The sequence below is a fragment of the Echinops telfairi genome, unplaced genomic scaffold, assembly GCF_000313985.2.
Source record: "Echinops telfairi isolate 266 unplaced genomic scaffold, ASM31398v2 ScPeMD7_7427;HRSCAF=8465, whole genome shotgun sequence".
Classification (NCBI taxonomy): Eukaryota; Metazoa; Chordata; class Mammalia; order Afrosoricida; family Tenrecidae; genus Echinops; species Echinops telfairi.
Window position 1 is genome coordinate 12,019,881 of NW_022111327.1, and position 23,034 is coordinate 12,042,914.

General features: G+C 34.9%; 1 protein-coding gene and 1 pseudogene across 1 annotated transcript in view; one reads left to right on the forward strand and one right to left on the reverse strand.

Annotated features, from left to right (window-relative positions):
- HTR2C (5-hydroxytryptamine receptor 2C) overlaps positions 1–23,034 on the forward strand; it is a 239,481-nt gene that overhangs the window by 191,505 nt on the left and 24,942 nt on the right. The gene's annotated exons all lie outside the window — the stretch shown is intronic.
- Positions 1,196–1,533, reverse strand: LOC105979301 (annotated as a pseudogene).

Sequence of the window (23,034 nt, forward strand, 5' to 3'; positions counted from 1 at the left end):
TTGTTTTCTCCTCCAGATTGTTCATCCAGCCTATCTTATTTAGACAGACCTTCATTTTGATCATGCACTGCTTTTCTGATTTTCTATGTTCTTTGTCCTTGTTTTGCTTTAGCTATTTGAGCATACTAGAAATCTCTCTTAACATATTTGTCTAGGAAGTCTAATGTCTTGGCTTCCCTTCTGATCATTTTCTTTATTTTTTATCTTTTTTTAGATCATTCTTTCTGTTCATGTGCTTTGTAAAATACTGAGGGTATAAAAAGTGAACATTTTCATATTATAAATTGATGTCTTTGGAATACAGATTATGTTTTTTAGGGTTTGGTACTTTTGTTGCAAGTGGTAGTCCATTTGTTCAGTGACTTTTTCTTTTTGGGGGGATAAATTGCAATTTTTTAATTGGAAAACAAATACACAACTTGGAATGGATTTGAGGAAAATTGTGCTATAAGCAGATTTTCTCTAAGTGGCTAAACAAAGTTTAAAAAGCAAGTAACAATAAAAGAAAATGTTTCTGGTACAGAATAATAGTGTATGAGTACCTGCGTAATACAGCTGTTTTGCAATAGTGCAACTTTAAGTACATATTGTAGACTGTCCATAGTCCATGCAGCCTTACCACTCCACACTTCAACAACCACATGCTGACAGTCCTAAAGAAAATTGCTTTAAAAAAGCATAACCTTCAAGGATAAAGAAAATGATTCAAAATTGATGGTGGCAGTAATTGTATAATTATGCTTGATCTAACTGAATTTTGGATTTTTATAATATCGGTAAAATTCCCAATAAAATGATTAATAAAAAATGAATAACCCAGATGTTCCCCCATTTGACCAACTCCATCTAAGTTTAGATGTGCAGAAGGGCTTAGATATATCCAGAATAAACTGCACGCAGCATGTTACTTGATCAATTTTCTAAAATAAGGTTTCAGGACAGTGACAGATAAGGGAAGAAAACATGGAGGAATGAAGTCCTAATTTCTACACATGCATATTCTTTTGACAGTTGGGGGAAACTATTTACAGGTTAGTTACAAAGAAAAGGCAAATACATAATTTTGGACAAGAAATTTAGCACATCTGTACAATGTCTTCCCTTTCTGTCCTCATTTCTGCAGACGCTTCAGCATTTCCTTGACCTTCACCATCAATATCTGTTTCCCTGGCCATTGTATCAACTTCTTCCTTTGTTAACTTCTCTCCACATGATAAAGTTCTGGCACACTAACATAGCCACCACCCTCCTTATCGAACACTCGGAATGCTTCTCTAATTTCTCCCTCACTGTCAGTGTCCTTCATTTTTCTTGCCATCATTATCAGAAATTCCGGGAAATCCATTGTGCCATTACCATCAGCATCTACTTCATTAATCATGTCTTGTAATTCTGCTTCTGTGGGATTCTGCCCACGAGACCTCATTAGGGTTCCCAATTCCTTTGTTGTTAGAGTTCCATCACCATTCTTGTCAAATAGGGAAAAACCTCCGTGAGATCCGCAATCTGTCCTTCAGTTAACTGGTCAGCCATGCTGCAAGCGCTACAGGTCTCCAAGACACCTTCACACACCCATGCTGCTCAATAGCTAGATAGACTCTGTTCAGTGACTTTTCCAAACTAAACTTACGTAGATTGGATTCTTGCCATATATTGCCACTGACGTCTTTTCCCTCAGACTTTTGTTCGGCTTCCAGCAGAAAGTGTGTGTACACATATAATTGAAAGACAGCTACCCCTCTCCCAGTCTTGGCAGGTCAGCTTTCTGCTGGGCCTGTGCTTTCACTGAGCCTAGGGATCAGTCCAAGGTGAAAGATTAGAGTCTTCTCTGGTCTTTTCTGGGTACATGCATTGTCCTTAGCATATGCATGGTTTTCTCAATTCTTCCAGAAAGCGATATTCAGGAATGACCTTGACAAAGCCGTCAGCTGTCACCTTTGACCAACCTTGTGGGTCTACACAAGTGGGAGGTGAAAGTTAAAACACAATGGACAGTTGCTGATTGAATGTTGAAGGCTTTCTCCAAAACAACCTCAGAGCTCTTTGGCAAATACATAGAAAATTATTTGTTCCATTCATTAAAGACTACCACTATCCAATCCTCAGCGTTGACAGAGACACTTCAGTAGCAACACAGCAAAAACAACAAGTTTATAACAATCACAAACCAATTAACAGCCATAAAAACAAGCTGCAGGGTGAAGTGAAACTGATTCCTTGACTTGGCTCACTGTAGTATAGAAAATGGCGAATTTTAGAGAAAAACATAATACATGTGCAAAGAAAAAGATTACCACCACCCCCCCTCAAAAAAATCAACACTGGCTCAGGTAGGTCAATGTACAATCTCATGTGAGTTTTTGAAATTATAATTCAGATGAAAGTAGTAAACCTCATCTTTATCCTGAGGAATAAAGGGTGGTTTCAAACTGCTGACCTTGTAGCTACCCCCCCCCCCAATGCTTAACCACTATGCCACCAGGACTCCTTACTGAGAAGGAAAGCATGTCTTATATAGAGGGGAAAAAAGCAAAAAAGAAACTGATGTAGATGAAGTCCAAATGTTAAACTTACAACACAAAATTTAAATCATCTACTTAAAATATGTTGTTTAATAAACTGAGGGAAAATAAAAGAATAATTACTCATAAAATATTAAATAACATAGAAGAAATGAAAATTGCAATGAGGAGCTAAATGAAAACTCTGGAATTGGAAATTACAATAAATAGGATGAAAAAAATAGAGAAGTTAAAGTGTATATTAGAGGAAGCAGGAAAGAATTAGTAAGCTTATTCAATCCGAAGAACCAAAAAAGAAAAAAACAATAACAATTTACAGTCTCATAGACTTGTTGAATGCCATCAAGTATGTCAAAATAACAAAACATTGTTCAAAGGGTTGAAAGGAAAACTCTGACAAATGAGATTTTCATATCCAGCAAAACTACTCTTTAGAAATGAAAGTATAATTCAGACATCCTCAGATAAACATAAATTGAATGAATCTGTTGCTAGCATACTATTTATAAAAAATTACTAAATCAAGTCCTTCAGGGTGGACTAGAAGGACGCTAGAGAATCACTTGAATATTTGCATAAAATAATAATAAATCTAAAATAAATCTGTATTGATACAAAATGTAAAAATATTTAATGTCTATATCAAAAGGGTATGGAGGAATAAAGCCATAAAAACTAAAATTATTATAGAAACTCCATTAGTATTACTATAACTACATTTTTATAAGTTATATTGTTACTTTTAATCACTATGCCAATTACTAGGAGCCCTGGTGGCATAGTTACACTTTGGGCTGGTAGCTCAATTTGGGCAAGAGTAGAAAGCCACCAGCCACTCTATGAGAGAAAGATTACTCTCATAAAAAAGTTACAGTCTTAAAAGTTCTATTTGTTATACACAATGAGTCACAATCGACTCACTGGCAGTGAATTTTTGAGTGATGGCAATTACTAGGAAATTAATTTTAAAATAAAGAAATGAGAAGAGAATCAAAAAGGTACACTATTATCTACTCACCAAAAAGGAAGACAGCAATATACTAATGCAAAATAAAAATGGTATGAGAGATAAAGAAAGCAAATAAAAACATAAGAGGCAAATTTTATTTGTAGTTACATTAAATTTAAAAGGATTAAATACCAATTTAAAGGAAGAGATTTTCAAAATGAATTTTAAATAGTGTTCTAGTTATATACAAGTGAAACCTATTAGATTTAATGATAAATTTTGAACATAACAGTGGAAAAATGTATATTATGCAAGTAGTAATAACCAGGGGTCCTGTAGTAACTACGAAACATCTGGTAGAATGTAGCTTAAGACCAAAATTGTTACTAGAGATAGAGATATTTGGTGATGATAATATGTCAATCAATCACTATGCACCTAAAAACAATTCTGAAGATACATGATGAAAGTATTGACAAAATTGAAGAGAAATCATTTAACAATTGTTTATGGGAAACTTTATGATCCACCTTTCAAAAATGGAAATGCCACCTAATAATGATGTCTTGAACAATACTTCAATGTATTTGGGTGGGAGGGATTTGGACTTCAACAGATATTTTTGATGGCACAATCCAATCCATAACACAAATGAAAATACAATAAGATATCATTTTGCATCTACTTGGATAAGTATAATTATATGAAAGGACAATAATAATTATTCTACAGAATATGAAACAATTGATATATTTGATGTACGTGTAAAATGATTTGCTTTTGTGGTATACCATCTGGTACTCCCTGAAATAATTCAAAATAGAATTATATGACCTAGCAATTCTACTCTATACTGTGCATACCAAACCAAAATAGAATAATTTAAAATATGTAAAACATACACGAATGTTGATAGCAGCATGACTTGTAATAATAATAATAAAGCTACACCAAAACCCAACATAATGGTAAATAAATAAACAAATTTTTGTATCGTAGTTATTATAATTTGGCCATGAATAGGAATAAAGTACTGATACAGACTACAACATGGATAATCTTGAAAACATTACAGTAAATGAAAGAAACCAGTCACAAAAGAAAACATACCGTATGATTCCATTTATATGAAATGTCCAGAGTAGGCAATCCTTAAAAATAGAGAGTAGGTTAATGATTGTTAGGAGCTTGAGAAAAAATGAAATGTGGAGTTACTGTGAATATATATTGGGTTTCTTTTTGTAACATATTGATCATAATAAGAGCTAAATAGTTGTTAATAATCGCACACAATGCCCTTGAGTTATTACAATTCCTAGAACCCTCCAGGATAGGATAGAACTGCTCCTGTGGGTTTCCGAGACTGTAACTCTTTATGGGAGTAGAAAGCCTCATCTTTCTCCCAGACCTTGTAATTATCAGCTCTGGGCGTAGCCAACAGGGCTCCTTGTTAATATTAGGGTAAGTCAAAAAGTATTGCTACTAGAGTTCCAGTTCATATGTGAAACAAAGCATGTTCAAACTTGTCTCTGCCACTTGTGGTTGGCAATAGCCAAATCCTCTCAGGAATATACTTGTCTTAGTTTTGGATACCCTAAAAATAAAAGCAACAATAAAAATGGTCCAAGGATTGTAAATAATGCAACCCAAATCCAGAAGAATGAACAGTGTCAGAGCTTAAATTCTGAACACACAGTTTACAGAGGTTATGGATGACAGGTGGAACTGAAAATCCATTTGCAGGGTCCCTCCATGGATTAAGCCTCCGGTGAATCCCTTCTGAACACAGTCCAGGGATGTCAATATCCATGCTATCTAACAAAGAACAATGGAAAATCAATTAAGGCAGATGTAGTAAGGTTAAAATGTGATACCCTATTATTTGATCTCCCTTTTTACCCATTTTTAATTTGCTCCATGAGGACTTATGATGAAGAAGTTTTTGTTTTTTCAGTTTTGTTTTAATTTAAACCTGTCTTGGTAAGAAAATGTCCTGGAAAGTTGCACCGAAAAATTTACAGTCTCAGAAGCACAGCATAGGGTTGCTATGAGTTAGAATTAACTATACAGCAGTGGGGTTTGATTTGATTTATGAGTCAGAATCAACTTGATGCAATAGGTTTCATTTTTTGTTTATGATGTTTGTATGCCTGTGTTTTTGGCAACTAACTTCTGTTACATATGGCATAGCTGATGTCAACTACTGTCACTTTGACAAAAATGTATGTGCAGCTCATCTAGGTCCTGTAGCAACAGACCTCACAAAGAATTATCATTTACTGTAGTATAAAAAATGTTTGTTTATATTATTTAGAGAGGTAAGCAGTCCTGAACGAGTAAATGGGAGTGAAGTAGAGGGAGGATGTAGTCCTTCCTTATCTTTAACGTGTTAGTGCCAGAAGGATCTTCTTCTTTGATTAAAACTAGTCTTGTTAAACAGCAGTTCTCAACCTGTGAGTCGCAATCCCTTTTGGGGTCAAACGACCCTTTTACAGGGGGTGCCTGCTTCATAACAGTAGCAAAATTACAGTGATGAAGTAGCAATGAAAATAATTTTACGGTTGGGGGGGGTGTCACCACAACATGAGGAATTGTATTAAAGGGTTGCGGTATTAGAACCAATGTGTTAGAGGAATGTGATTAAATTAGAATAAGAGATTAATTAAATTCCCATCTCTGGATAATTCGGGTTGTTAATTATTATTGCTAGGTCATCAGAAACAGAAAACCTAATCTTTTACACAGTGAAGCATCAATCAACATCAAGTCCCGGAACATCCTGGTGTAGCAGTTGACCTTCACATGGGTGGGGAGGTTGAACATCCTGCATAGTGCTGCCAGGAAACCCCTATTTCATAATAAGAGGGGGCAGGCTGGTTGCATATGTAGGATGTCCCATCTCCCCACCCACTTCGCCACGACAGATCAACAGATCCCAGAAACACCACTTGGGCCTCACTGAAGAAATGTGAAATCTGTGTGTCAAGGAAACATAATGTTGAGCTACATTACTAAAAAGGCGCTCTGACAAATGTATTTATTAAATGGTCTAGCACTGAGGTCTTTGACATTAGGTCTTAGGAAGCAGTGGGTTAAGTGAATGACTCTATAATCTAATGGCCAGTAGGTCCGTGTTGAACCATGTTAGCTAGCTGTAAGGACTACAGTGTTGCTCTATACTGATTTCTAGTGCTATAGAATATTGTTTTTCTTTTAACAATGAATTATATAGAAGTATATTTCTTATATTTCAGATGTGCTTTATTCTCATGTTATGGCATATTTAATAAATGTTCCATGTAATGTGAAAAAAATTATATTCTAAAGTTCAGGGTGTCGTTTTCTATGCAATATATATATTTCAAATTTGCTAATTATATTGTTAAATTGTTTATATTCATCTAGATTTCTTATCTGATAATTATGAAAAGCTGTATTACTTTTTCCAGAATGATTATCGACTGATGTATTTTTCTTGTATGTTTATAATTATTTTGGTATATTTTAAAACAATTATTATATTTGTATAAATTTAGAATATCTGTGTCCTCCTGATGAATTAGTTTATTTCTATGTGAACTATTTTATCTCTAGTAATGTTCTTTTGTTTTCTGCTGTTTGTTCTATTTTAGGGACATTCATTTTCCTAATATTTTTATAGTGGTACCAGCTTTCTATTGATTATCATGTAATGGTATATTTTTGCTTTTTTATGTTTAACCTTTCTGTATATTTTATGTGTATATCTTGCAAATAAACATATGGTTAAATTTTTTTATTTAATTTAATCGGAAATTGCATTGCCTTTAAATTGTCGTATTAGTTCATCTATATCTAATCTAATTACTTAGATAACTTTGTGGCAAAAACTACTGTCATCCAGTAGATCCTGAGTCATAGTGATCCTGTGGGGACAGGGTGGGTTTCCAAGACTATAAATCTTAATGGGAGCAGACAGCCTCATCTCCCTGTGGTGATCTGAATCATAGACCTTGAGGTTCGCAACCTTACACTTGCCTGACTGCACCACCAGGGCTCCTAATTGCATATGAATTTGTGTTTAATTCTATCATCTTTGTTTCACATCTGTTATGTTTCTTTTTATATCATTCCTTGCCTTCTTGATTTTTTTATTGTTCATTTTATTTACTATATTATCTAGATATTTATGCAATTTTATATTGTTTTAATAGTTATCTTGGTAATTACAATAGTCCTCCTTGACTTATCAGAGATTATTATGTAGTCCTTTTATTGTTACACCAAATATAAGTTTCTCATAATATGTTATATACTATTTCCTCCATTTCAAAGTATTTATTACATTATTACTGTGTTTTCATCTTTGAGTTTTTAACATATCAAACTGCATATTTTATTTTATATCACCAATATTTATTTAGAATTATCCCAATATTTATATTTTACTAGTTTTTATTTCTTTGTGAAGCTATGCACTTCCATCTGAAATAATTTTTCTTATATCTGGAGAATAGCTTTAGTAAATTCTTAAGTAAATGTGTGTTATTGATAAATTACCTCACTTTTTGTTTGTCTGAAAGTGCTTTTATTTTCTTTCATTTTTGAACTTAACTTTCACTGACTATAGGATCCTATTTTATTATATATTCTTGTGTGTGTGTATATATGTATATGTATGTATATATATATATATATATATATATATATTATGTATTTTTTAGATTTTGGTCCATATTAGTCCAAATCTTTTTGATTATTAACTCTTCATTTTGGTTTAGTTATTTATTTTTTTATCCCATTGAGAAATCAGCTGATAATATTTATTTGAAGGTGTTTTCTTCTTTTTCCTCTTGATTGGAACAAAATTTTCTAATATAATTTTTTTTTCAGTTTTACCTTGATGTTCTGGGGTATAAGCTACTTTATGTTTTATAAAGATTCATAAACTGGTTTCCATCAATTTTAGAAAATTCTTTCCCATTATTTCTCTCTTTTGCGGTCTAATTGTGTTTGCGTGGCCCTCAAAATTCTTTAACAGAGTTCAGGTTGTAAACATTTTTAAAGTACTGATATTAAATCTAATGATTTAAAAGTGCAACAAAACATGTCCATTAAATATCCCTTTATTGTGGAGATTTAATGAACCATTGAGATTAAACTGTTTCTTACTATTAACATTTAATGGACTAATGAAATCAACACTTCTGAGACTATGGTACTACGAATGATTAAAAATGAAGTGGCAGATATTGTACACATTTATGTCTATCATTCTGAGCATCTGTCACAGGAAAAGAGCCAGAAATGGTTTGGCATGAGTGGTTTTTTGATAATCCCCTCAACAGTGAAAACCACTGTTTCCACTAGTGAGTTATCTTTCTTGTCACTAGCCATATTGTCATGCAAACCTCTTTTCTTGACCCATTCTTGACTTTGAAATGCATGTCTTCTAAAGTAAGAAGAGCTTCAACTAAAGCTGCATGGTGTATATCAAAATAATTTTTTTACAGCTATCATATTGCCTGGGGAAAAGATGGCCACAGGGCTCGATCTGAGGAAGACAGTCGCCACTTATACAACTATTGAAGTCCCAATGACATCCATTTTGTAGACATCCAGGGTGGGGAAAGGTGGAGAGTTGCATGAGTCGGTGGCAGCATGGAATTCAGAGCTTCAAGAAGCATAGCCCACTGGCATTGCTGTTCTTACAGGAAACTTTCCAGACCATGAAACAAAGTGGATTATTACTTGACCCCAGAATGTGATCATCATTCCAACTAAAAATTGGCTCAGGTGTCACCATGTCAAAATTGGAGCCAATGCCCTTAATGCAGATTTTCAAAATTATTTTTCCTATATCTATTTGTATATTAGTGTGGCTTAGTAGAATCAATTTTGTTTATGCCCATGATAAGTGTTTTTTTTATTATTTTTGAGATATACAGTATTCTAGGGGAACTAACAATCCTGAAATTACTATAATCTGGTCAGAAATATACATGATTGGAAGCCTGCCTTCAGTCCCTCCTCACATTGTTCTCATCTGGAATGTGTTTAGTATAATTCCAGTCCAACCTCGTAATGCAGGATAAATAACCACAAACATCTTTATTTTTCCAGGGCCCCACTGGTAGATATTGAATTCCAGTTTTTTCATTCCACACACACACACACACCCCGCCCCTGTTACGTGAATTGCTTGAAGTTCTACTGTATTTGTATTTATCCCCGATGCATTTTAAGCTTTGTATTATTGCTTCAGTGAAAGTTTGCAGAGCAAATTAGCCTTCCATTGATGCACATTTTGTTTTGTGGCATTGGTAGCAATTCCCTAATAGTAATAGCACTCTTTCCACTTCCTCAATGGGATCCCCATTTCCTTTCAGCCTTTCTTCCTGACACTTTCTGCATTATGAGTGTTGTCTTTGGGCAAATGTTGCCTTTTTCGTCATGTATGGTTGATTATACTGAGATGTATATTCCTTTTGAGAATTACTTTTCACCTTATAGGCTGTATTGTTTGGCTGATTGTTGATCCCTAGGGGTGGGTTCAGTTCCAGGACTGAAAGGTGCCTAAGACTAACATCTCAAAGGTTTCACCTGTCTTAATCAGAACAATAAATCTGGTCTTTTTTAATATATTGTAAATTCAAATTTTGTTCTACATTTCTTTATTTTCTCCCTCTCTGTCATTGGCCTTCTACTGTGATCTTTATCAGAGTGGATGGTAATGGTAGGAGGGATCATCTAGTTCTACTTTCAAGGTAGTAGAGGCTGTGGTTCACTTGGGGCATTGGTTATTTGGACTAATTATTTCCTTTAGTTTTTTAGTTTCTTCAGTCTTCCTTGCTCTGTATGGGGAGAGATCAACAGGTTTGATGGTCAATTGAAGGCTATTAAGACCCCAATCACTATTCATTAAAGTAAAACACTCTTTTTGGAGTGTGGTATGCCAATTGACCTAAATCTCACCTGAGACTGTGGTGGCCCGAAGACCCGACGCCAATTGACTCATTCTGCCAGGTTGTTTGATTATAGCTAAGAAGTTGTCAGAACTTTGTCCTTAGTATACTCTATAATATCTTTGAATTTATTTGCAGCACATACAAATACATGTGTAGAAATTTCCTCTCAAATCTATATATATGTGTGGGGGTACTTTTATTTATATTTCTTAAATTTTCATCTTGCCTGTCTATCTACTCATAGACATTTCTATTTTTATTGCAAGACTGTGTATGTCATATCATCTACAGTTGTTGTTTTTTACTCTTGTACACCTTTCAGTGTCTTTCATTGCCTTGGTCATGGGGTGATACACTCTCCATTGCATATTTCTTTTACCTTTACCAATGTCAATACATGTCTACCTTCTAATAGTGATTTTTCCTTGCCATTATTTGTAACCATCAAAGAATATTTTGGTTTTTTGTTTGTAAAAATATTTTTGAATTTTTAGAACAGTCATATAATATTTGGCCTTTTGTGGTTGGCTTATTTTGCTCATGAAAATGTCTGCCAGGCTCATCCATGTTATGAGCTGTTTCACAGATTCTTTATTGTTCTTTGATGCTCCGTGGTGTTGCATTGCATGCATGTATCATAGTGTGCGTATCCATTTTACCACTGATGGCACTACGGTTATTTCCATCTTTTACTGTTGTGAATAATGCTGCAATGAACATGAATGTGCATATATCTATTTGTGTTACAGCTCTGATTTCTGTAGAATATATACTAAATAGTGGGCTAGTTGGCTCATATGTTATTTCTACTTTCAACATAGTATTTTTATTTCCAATATTGTAAGAAAGTTCCATATTGAGTTCCACAGTAGTAGTATTTTTCACAGTACCACTAGTATTGTAAAAGAGTTCCAGTTTCTCCACAACTTCTCCAGCATTTGTTTTATTTTTCTCTTTCTTGTTTAGAACGTTGCTGTTATTGCTGAGGTGGATAAATGCTACTTGCCATAAGAAACATAAAACATAATCCCTTAGATTTCTTTTAGTCTCCTTGATCTTTTCCAAATAAATTTTCTCCATGGTTTTAGTTCTTTGATACCTTTAAAGATATACATTTTATATTTTGCTCAGGTTTTCTCATTGTTTTCAGGAAGGGGATAGTTTGAATTACATAGACTGGTACTATCCAAGGGGAAACTCTGCATTTACCATGTCTTTCAGTTATTCGCCTCTTATTGAGCGTTCACTATGTTTTATCAAATTAGACTACTTATTGGGGAGTGAAGATGAAGCAAAAATTAATTAACTAAACAAATTTAATTTTTAAAACAAAAACCACATTGGTATTTGGGGATGGGGGATTACATTTTCATTCATAAACAAACAGGGAAAATACATATAAAGTGTAAAAGTGACACTATAAACAATGTTACAGTAAAGTTTCTTGCATATGTAGCATTACACAATGATGCATTGCTCATCATTGTTATTGATTGTACTTTTTCAAAATTGTGGATAACTTGAAATTTTTAATAACTTGTGTTAGTCTGGGTAGACTAGAGAAACAAATTCATAGAGACACTCATATGTCTATAAGAAAGAGGTTTATATATAAGAGGATTGAACATTGAGAAAACACCCCAGTCTAGTCCTGATCAAGCTCCTAAGTCCAATATTAGCCCATATATCCGATACCAATCTATATAGTCCTCTTCTGACTCACAAAACACATGCAATGACACTGAATGCAGGACAATCACAGGCCAGTGGGTAGAAAGTCTTAGTGATTCAGTGGTGTTGTAAACATCTCGGTGCTGGCAGGGGTCTCCACGTGACTTCTCCAGCACCCAGGGCTGCATCAGGGTAGCTCCATGTGGTTTCTCCTCAGGGATGTCTTGCAGGGAGTCATCCTTGTCAGTAGAGTATCTTGCAGGGAGTGAGCAGAGAGAGAAGTGTCTCCTGCATCCAAGGAGGAAATACAGGAGTTCCCAGAATTCACAGAAGAAGGCCATGCCCACACAGAGGCCTCATTGGCTATAACCCAATTGACAGACCAGACTCCACCCCTTCACTCATAATACTCTCGAATTAACACCAGGTTATGTAACTACCACATAACCATTTTATCAAAGTTTACTTATTTGTACTAGTTCATTTCTTAAGAAAAAATAAGTTTGTAGAAGAATTTTGTATATTCCAAAGATTAGCTTTAGTCTATCATATGCATTCAAATATTTTCTCAGATCTATAGCATGCTTATTGACTTATTTGTGTCAATGTTTGCTATGCAGATTTTTGACACATATGTAGTCAAATACTAATATTTATTTAAATAAAATTTTCCATATGTGATTAAAAGAATCTCTCTTTCTCCAGAATTTTAAATGAAATCTTGTAGACTTTTTGAATAGATTTAAGATCATACATAGTTTTATTTTTGTGTTCAATTCATGTAGATTTATTATTTGCATTATGATGGAAAATTTAGGGTTAGTTTCATTTTCTTACAGAGAGCTAGCTGGTGATGCTAGTTTAATTTATTTAAAAATGCACTTTTTCTATTTAACACTTTTATTATTTAGTTATCATACACATAAGTGCTAATTTGGGGATTTCCTCTTGGCTTCCTACACTTATTTTATACTGACATGGCTCAAATAGCTTCAAAATATGTTTTCCATATTAGCATATTTTCAATAGACCTATGTTCTGCATTTTCAAATATGTATAAATGTTGCCTCTTTAAGAGATAAACTTTTACAAAAATAATTCAAAATACTTGTATCATATATCTTCATAAAACTTACTGTAGTGTAATTACATTCAATTTATGATTAGTTTGTGGGAATTAATATTTTCTTTATATTATGTCTTCTTATCCCAAGACTATAGCATAATTTTCCATTTTAAATGTATATGTATATCTTCAATATTTATATATGTATATAAACATATAATGTAAAGAAATATGCTTAAGTAGCTATCTATTTATTATATTTCTATGATCTTCTACCATTTAGTGGACTTCATGCACAATTTATACATTCATCAAGGTTGATAGTCTTCCCTCTCTTTACTGATATTTGAGCTTTTCAGAACTTTCCTTAAAATGTTTGATCTATCTCAAATCAGTTTTATCATGTGGAGCAGCAACCTCTAGGTAGTTATTGAAAAGCTTCATTGATTTTGGAAAACATCTACTTGGGTTTCATTTAAGATTTGGTATTGACCCTGATTTCAAATCAATTTTTTCTATGGCATTTTTTTAATGGATCATACAAGACTAAGACAAGGATATTACTGCAAGAACTTGTCTGCAACCATCCAATGATCTCAGAGACATGTCTGAATATGTTTTGACGGGAATAAATGTGTGCATGCATGACATGGAATTTTATTAACAATACATTTTTACTTATCATAAGATGCCTATATGTAAGGTAAACACAAAATAATAAGCACAAACAGATATGAAGGGAAAAAGGAGGGGGGAAATGTTCCATCTAAATCAGTTTCATAAAATATCTTATTCAACATTTGAGAAGCACTCTCTTCTCTTTCTCTTCTTTCTCTGTGTGTGTGTGTGTGTGTGTGTGTGTATAGATTCAAATAAAATTACAATAGCTGCCAGAAAATTATCAATAGAATATGGTTTATTGAAAAGTGGGATTTATTCCAGTAATGCAAGGGTGGTTCAATATCAGGAAATCTATCAATATATTTTTTGCTAACACTTTAAGAAGAAATTTTAAGATTTTAAATAGGCATTAAGGGATAATTTGATTTAGAAATGACTACTAATAAAAACTAATTATACAGGAATTAAGATGTCTCTCATAAATTTGATAAGGATAATTATTGTGAAACCAACATCTAGTATTATAAATAGGAATTAAATAAGTATATGTCAATTACATTAAGCATGGAACTAGCCAGATTTTCATAAAATTCAGACTCATTGTTATTTAATTAATTTGCATCAATTAAGGGAATTGAAATAATATATTTTAGTAAAAAAGAGATAATTATCTTTTATTGTTGTTGATATGATTGTAAACCTGGCAAAAATAACCGGGTTCTCTAAGAGTCTGTAAGGGAAAGTAACACAGTACTGCTACAAAACCATAGAAATTTTATTAAATAAAAATATCTAACCATGGAGCTATTTTTCTCAACATATCCTGCATCTAAGTCTATACACTTCAGAGGGTGGTATTTCTATCTTGCTAGCTCTCCTTTCATCATCACTTGTCAATTTGTTACTTTAAGGTGCCTTGTGTGTTTCTGGTCTGCTACAAGCTATTCCATCAATATTTCAAATATCAACAGGGTCACCCATCCTGAATAGGTTTCCGCAGAGTTTCCAGGCTAAGAGCAGACTGCGAAGAAGGAAAAGGCTGTTCCTTGCTGAGGAATTAGCCTTTGACCTCTCATAAATATAAAGGGAAAATTGTCTTATATAAGAAGAGAAAATGAGCCCTTCAGGGTAGAAAACTCAAAATACAACTAGGGAAAAGCTGCCTTTTTAAAGGTGAGTCAACTTTAATGACATGGATGGAGCAAAACGCTTGCGACCTTTATTTGATGATGGGGCCCAACTCAAAATGGGAAGAATCAGCTGCAAACATCTACTAATAATCGTCATGTAGAATATACAAAGTATGAAACTAGGAAAATTAGAAGTCATCTTATATCAAATAAAATGCATAAAGATCAATATCCCAGGCATTAGTGAGTGAAATGAAGTGGTATTCTCACTTACTCAACACCATCAAGTTATTAACAACTCATAGTGACCCTTTAGGGCAGCGGTTCTCAATCTGTGGATCAAGACCCATTTGGGGATCAAATGACCTTCTCACAGTAAGATCATCAGAAAACATATAAATATTTCACAATATATAATTACATATTGTTTTGTGATTAATTACTATGCTTTAATTATGTTCAATTTGTAACAATGAATAAATATTCTGCATGTCAGCTATTTATATTACAATTCATAACAGTAGCAAATTTACAGTTATGAAATATCAATGAAAATAATTTTATGGTTGGGGGGGGGTCACCACAACATGAGGAACTGTATTAAAGGGTCGCGGCAATAGGAAGGTTGAAAACTACTGCTTTAGGGCAAAGTGAAATGACACCTTTGGGTTTCCCAGACTGTAACTCTTTACCAGAGTAGAAAGTACATCTTTCTCCTTTGGAGTTGCTGCTGGTTCTGAACTGCTAACTTTGCAGTTAGCAGACTAATGTCTAACCAAACCACTACACCACCAAGGCTCTATATTAGTCATTTTGAATCAGATACTTATATGATTAATGCTCCCAGGAATGACAAATTGAAGAAGAATAACATTGTATTCATCATCAAAAGAACATTTCAAGATGCTGAAGTACTGTATAATTCTTTCTATGATAGGATACTATGGATCCCCTATCAACCACTAAATTCAATGATTCTACTTACTTCTTCAGTCTAAAATTGAGCAAACAAACAAGATGCATTAATAATTACTGGTAATTGGAATGTGAAAGTTGGAAACAAAGAGAAAGATCAGTAGCTGAAAATTAGGACCTTGGTGATAGAAACTATGCATGATCATGTGATAGAATTCACACCATGTTAAAAGATTTCGCATCTGTGGTCTTAAAGGCTTGAAGTTAAACAAGGGGCCATCTAGTAGGGAAGCAACAAAGTCCATATGGTGGAAGCACACCAGCCTGTGTGATCATGAGGTGTTGACGGGGATAGGGATCATAAGTTCAAAACAAGCAATCAAATTGCCGTGAAGGAGCATGGTCAGATTGGAGAACCAAATCCCACCTGTAAGATAATTGGACAGAAACATCAAAAGGAAGGGATGATAACAGAAACATCAAAAGGAAGGGATGATAAATCTAGGGATCAGTATAGCACTGATGAAACACATAGCTATCCTCCAGTTCTTTACTATTCCCTACCCTTACTATTTTTTTAATCATTTTATTAGGGACTCACACAACTCTTATCACAATCCATACATACATCAATTGTATAAAGCACATTTGTACATTCATTTCCCTCATCATTCTCAAAACATTTCCTCTCCACTTAAACCCCTAGCATTAGGTCCTCATTTTTCCCCTCCCTCCCCCTCCCCTTACTCTTATGGTCTTTGTTTTACCTAATTAATCTTGTTAGACCTGAGTAGGTCCATTTGTGAAATTAAGACCCTTAGACACATGAAAGCCATAGAAAACCCTTCAGAAATGGTAAAGGGAATAATGATTCCTTGAGGGCGTGGGAAGAGAGCTGGGAAAGAAAGGGAAGGGGGAGCTGATAGCAATGATGACAGTATAATCTTACTTGAGGGGAAAGAATAACAGAATTGCAGATGAATGTATTCATTGGATGATGCAAGTATGCAAACATAATAATAATAATAAGGCTTCCTGTGGGGTAGGGTGGGGGAGGGAGGGGATAAAGGGGAGCTGATGAAAAAGAGTTCAAGAAGAAAGAAAATGTTTTGAAACTAATGGTGATAGCAATTGTGAAATTATGCTTCATCTAACTGATTTATGAAATGTTATATTATCTGTGAGAGCTCCCAATAAAAAAATGAACAAAAAATTAAATAATGTGATTAAGTTTTTCCATGTGGAAAAAATAATAATTTATGCCATGTCAAAGTGGCATTTTAGCATCCTTAAAGGACCCAAGTACTGTTTTGTTTATTTGTTTTTTATGGAACAAATATAAGCCTGAATTGACAAGACTGGGACTGTAGTGTGGAGGGGTAAGGTTTCTAAGCGAAATTCTTATAGGACAACCCTTGCTACTCTCAAAGAATGAGCAAGTGCACTGCTGTAATGAAAAACTACTCAGCACAACTTTCCTGGCCTTTTTCTTACCAACATAATTTCTAATTTTCTTAAAACTTCTTCCTAATAAGTCCCTTTGATCAATCTGTGTCCTTCAAGAGAATCTATCAAGATTATTCATTTAGAATTTTTCAAGTCCCAATAACATTCAGAGGTCAGCTCTCTACCTTGAACTTGTCCAGCAGATCCCTTGGAGTTCATTTCTTTGATTGGATTTTTTTAAGTCAACTAATAAGACTAAAATAATTGAATTACTGTGAGAACTTGTCTGAAGCCACCCACTGATCACAGAGACATTCTTTTTAAATTTTGTTTTGTTTTTTCTTTTTATTTATTTATTTTAAAAATCATTTTTGAAGGCTCATACAACTCTTATCACAATCCATCCATCCATCCACTGTGTCAAGCACATTTGTACATTTCTTGCCATCATCATTCTCAAACCATTTATTTTATACTTGATCGCTTGGAATCAGCTCCCCATTTCCCCCCACCCTCCTTGCCCACCCCCCTCATAAACCCTTGATAATTTATAAATTATTATTATTTTGTCATGTCTTGCACTGTTTGACGTCTTCGTTCACCCATTTTTCTGTTGTCTGTCCCCCAGGGAGGAGGTTATATGTAGATCCTTGTAATCAGTTTCCCCTTTCAACCCCACCCTCCCTCCACCCTCCCAGTATCACCACTCTCACCACTGGTCCAGAGGGGTTTATCTGTCCTGGATTCCCCGTTTTTCCAGTTCCTATCTGTACCAATGTACATCCTCTGGTCTAGCCAGATTTGTAAGGTAGAATTGGGATCATGATAGTGATGGGAAGGAAGCTTTAAAGAACTAGAGGGAAGTTATATGTTTTATTGTTGCTGTACTGCACCCTGACTGGCTTGTCTCCTCCTGACGACCCTTCTGTAAAGGGATGTGCAGTTGCCTACAGATGGGCTTTGCATCCCCACTCTGCACACCATGGGATCCCATGGACACCTCGTCATCACACAGGCTGGTGTGTTTCTTCCATGTGGGCTTTGCTGCTTCTCAGCTAGATGTCTGCTTGTTTATCTTCAAGCCTTTAAGACCCCAGATGCTATATATTTTGATAGCTGGGCTCCATCAGCTTTCTTCACCACATTTGCTTATGCACCATTGTTGTCTTCAGCAATCATGTCGGGAAGGTGAGTATCATGGAATGCCAGTTTAATAGAACAAAGTGTTCTTGCATTGAGTGGAGGCCCAATGTCCATCTACTACCTTAATACTACACCTATAAATATATGCACATAGATCTATTTCCCCTTCATCATATGTAAATATATTTACATATTGACATGCCTGTATTTAGACCTCTATAAATGCCCTTTGCCTCCCAGTTCTTTCCTCTATTTCCTTTTACTTTCTTCTTGTCCCACTATCATGCTGAGCCTTCATTTGGGTTTCAGTAATTCCTCTCAGTTACATTGCCCTTAATCAAGCCCTACCAGACTTCTTATACCCTCCTCGCCACTGATTTTGGATCCCTTGTTGTTCCCTTGTCCCTGGGTTTGTTAACACAACTTCCTTTCCCCCGCCTTCCCCTCTCCCACGTCCCCCTGGAAACATTGGTCCCGTTGTTTTCTCCTCCAGATTGTTTATCCCATCTATCTTATATAGATAGACCTGCAGAGATAATAATCTGCACAAAAACAAGACCGAGCAAAACAGCACAACAAAATAAAACAAAAAATAATGAAAACAATGATAAAAAAAAGAAACACCTGTAAATAATTCAAGGCCTGTTTGTTGACGTTTAGGAGTGTTGTCCAGTCTTGTCTGATAGGGTTCCACGCCCTGGCCCCAAAGTCTATTTTTGGTACTCTCTCAGGACATCCTTGCTCTGCTCCCCTTGCTCCTCTGTTGCACACCCTTAGTGTTTCACCTCGGTGTGATGGGGTCAGATCGGGCATCATTCCCACACTGTGTCACTGCAACATTCTTAAGGATGTTTTGTTTGGAGAAACCTAAGCATATAGAAACTGGAACCCCATTGATCTGTAAACTCTTTTTGGCAATGTCTATATCTGGATTTTGCTGTTAACACTATGTTGTTTTATGAAATTAATTAGCGAGCATGTTATCTCCTATGGCTACTCATCTTTTTGTATATATTAACTTAAACATGCAATTAACAATTTCTTATTTATAAGTAAGTTCTAGCTTGTGAAGTACCTTACCATAGTTCCCCCATTTGCATGTCTCAATTATTTCAAAATAATAGACTTATTTATTTCCTAGGATAAAGAGTCTAGTTATCATTTAATAGAAATAAATTTCTTTTGTGCAACAGAGCTGAAAATTTATAGTATCTTGTATTCAAACTTTGACATTTCTTTTCATTATTTTTGAAAATCCCCGTTTTTCCTAGAACTAAGGAAGAATGAATGCATATATTTTAATGTAATGAATTCGAATCTAGAAATTTCTCATGAAATAGTAGGCCCATTTTTTGCCTCTGAAAAGAAAATGTAATTTCACCAAACCACCTCACCTGTGGAAAATGTGCTCTAGCCTCTTTACTATGCAGCTCCTTCTACACGTTTCACATATTCCTTGTCTGAAAAATGCTTAGGATAAAATGCCCTGTGGCTGAAGTAAAGGCAGTAGTGACAGTCAACCAAAAATTTTATATGCACTAAAACTTTCCTCCAAGACTGAAGGACAAATTAAGGCATTCCTAGGTAAACAAAAGATGAGGCAACTCATTGTGATACTAAAAGAAATTCTTCATATTGCAATAAAAAGACACTAGACAAGAACTTGATGTATACATACAAAAAAATGACAATTTTTACCATGTTTTAGGTTTGTAATTCTGCTTATTGCATGCTAATATAACATGAAAATACATGAAATAATTATTAATTTATGTTATTGGCTATGTCATGTATATAGTCGTAACTTATGGTAACAACACAAAGAGGACTGGTATAGAGAAAGCTGATATCAATTTAAATGAAGTTGTTAAAAATTTAGGATATTTATTATGATCCCCATGATAACAACCAGTAACATATATTTAGAAATATACACAAAAGATCATGAAAGCCCAAAATACATATGCCGTGTGCCCACACAAATAAGCCTTCTTTGAATTCCTAAGGGATGTGCCCTCACACAGAATGCATTGAAAAAGAGTACTGCAGATATAGTGGGGTTAAAATTTCACATGGTATCATTTTTTTCCCTTTTGACCCATTTTAAATTTGTGTTAATTTCTATTATCTTTTGCACTCTCTTAGACTGAAGTTCTGTGTTTCACTTTGTGGTAGTTATTGGAGTTTAGTGTATGGTTTTCATTATATGAAGTCCAGAATAGATAAAACCATGAAACAGTAACTACCTTAATAGTTACTAAGGGTTACAGGAGCCCTGGTGGCATAGTCGTTTTGTGTTGGGCTGCCAAATGCAAGGTCAGCTTGAAACCACCAGCCAGCTCTGAAGGAGGAAGACTGGGCTTTCTACTCCTGCAAACAGTTACAGTCTTGGAAACTGATAAGGCCATTTCTACCCTGTCCTACATGGTTACCATGAGTCAGAATTGACTCTAACTCAGTGAGTATGGTTATGGCAGGTGAGTGGAGGGAATAATGGAGAACTAAGAATAATGGCCAAGTAAGGTTTTCAGTGGCTTCTTCCTCTGAAGTGGGGAATTGGGTCCTTCTACTGGGCCAATCGACTGGAAGAGAGCCATACTTGTGGCCATTTCAAAGAAAGGCGACTCAACAGAATGCTCAAACTATAGAACAGTATGCCCCTAATAAAATGATTTATATTAAAAAACAAAAAACAGTATCATTAATAGTTACACACAAGCAAAATGATCATCCGACAACAGTTGCAGCAGTACATTGACAGGGAACTGCCAGAAGTTCAGGCAGGATTCAGAGAAGATATTCTAGCTGATGGAACAAAATTATCCTTGCTGATGTCAGATGGATCTGGGCTCAATGAGAGAATAACAGAAAGATGGTTACTTGCTTTTCATTAATTATGCAAAGGCATTCAACTGTGTGGACCATAACAAACTGTGGATAACTTTGAGAAGAAGGGAATGCCAAAACACTTCATTGTGCTTCTTTGGAACTTGTACATGAATCAAGCAGCAGTTGTGGGAAAAGAACAAGCGAATACTACATGGCCTAAAATCAAGAGAGGTTTGTGTCAGGGTTCTATCCTGTCACAGTACTTAATCTGTGTGCTGAGCAAATCAGCAGAGAAGCTGCCTGATATGAAGAAGAATATGGCATCAGGATTGGAGGAAGACTTATTAACAACCTGTAATAGGCAGATGACACAACCTTGCTCGCAGAAAGTGAAGAAAAATTGGATATGTGCTGATGAAGATCAAGGATGGGAAACTTTAGTATGGATTACAACTCAATATAAAGAAGATCCAAATCTTCACAACTAAACCAATAGATAACATCATGGTACATGGAGAAAAGATGGAAGTTCTCAAGGTTCTTTCTTGCTTGGATACACAATCAATGCTTATACAAGCAGCAGCCAAGAGCTCAAAAGACGTATTGCATTAGGCAAATCTGTTGCACAAGAACTCTTTAAAGTATCAAAGAGCAAAGATGTTACTTCGAGGACTAATGTGTGCCTGACCCAAGACACGTGCATGCGAAAGTTGGACATTGAATGAGGAAGACAATAGAAGAATCAATGCATTTGAATTGTGGTGTTCGAGGAAAATATTCAAAGTCTTGCCATTCTATCTTCTAAGAAGCATTCTGGCTGTATTTCTTCCAAGGCAGATTTGTTCATTCTGACTGTCGATAGTAAGAGGAAGCTTCAAAAAAGACCCTCCTATGTAGCTCCCTCATATATTGCCAATATTTACACATCATCAGTATTCTTCACAAACACCATAATTCAGAAGCATCAATTCTTCCTTACCCGTTGTCCATCTTCTGTATGTATATGAGGCAATTGAAAATACCATGGTTTGTGTCTGAGGCACCTTAGCCCTCAAAGGGATATCTTTGTTTTTAAGCACTTTCAAGAGGTCTTTTGTTTTAGATTTGTCTAGAGCAAGACATCTTTTGATTTCATGACTACTGCTTCCATAAGCATTGATTATAGATCCAAGGACAACAAAAGTATGAAATATAAATATGATTGTACAATTATCCTTGACACGATTGAATTATTGAATTGTATGATATGTAAATTACCGGCCAATAAAACTGCTAAAAAATTGAAAGGAAAAAACATATTTCTAAAGGGGCAAACAATTCTGTATTGGAAGAAGTAAGGCCAGAGTGCTCTTTAGAGACAAGGATGGCAATACTTCGTCTTACATACTTTGGACATGTTGTCAGGAGAGACCAGGCCCTAGAGAAGGACATCGTGTTTGGTAAAGTGGAAGGGTGATTAAAAAGAGGAAGGCCCTAAATGTGATGGACTAACACAGTGGCTGCATCAGTGGGCTCAGGCATGGGAACAATTGTGACGACAGTGCAGGGCTGGGCAGTATTTCCTTCTGTTTTGCATAATGTTGCTATAGGTTGGAGCTGACTCGATGCTACCTAAGAATAACAGTAATAATATGTACAAGAATGAAAAAAATGTTCTAAGATTGATTGTGGTGATGATTTCACTTCTATTTTTAACAATTTAGACCATTGGATATTATGGTACATGAAGTATATGCATTTAAAACTGTTAAAATAATATTAATTTTTTAAAAGGATATATATACAGACTCCAGGA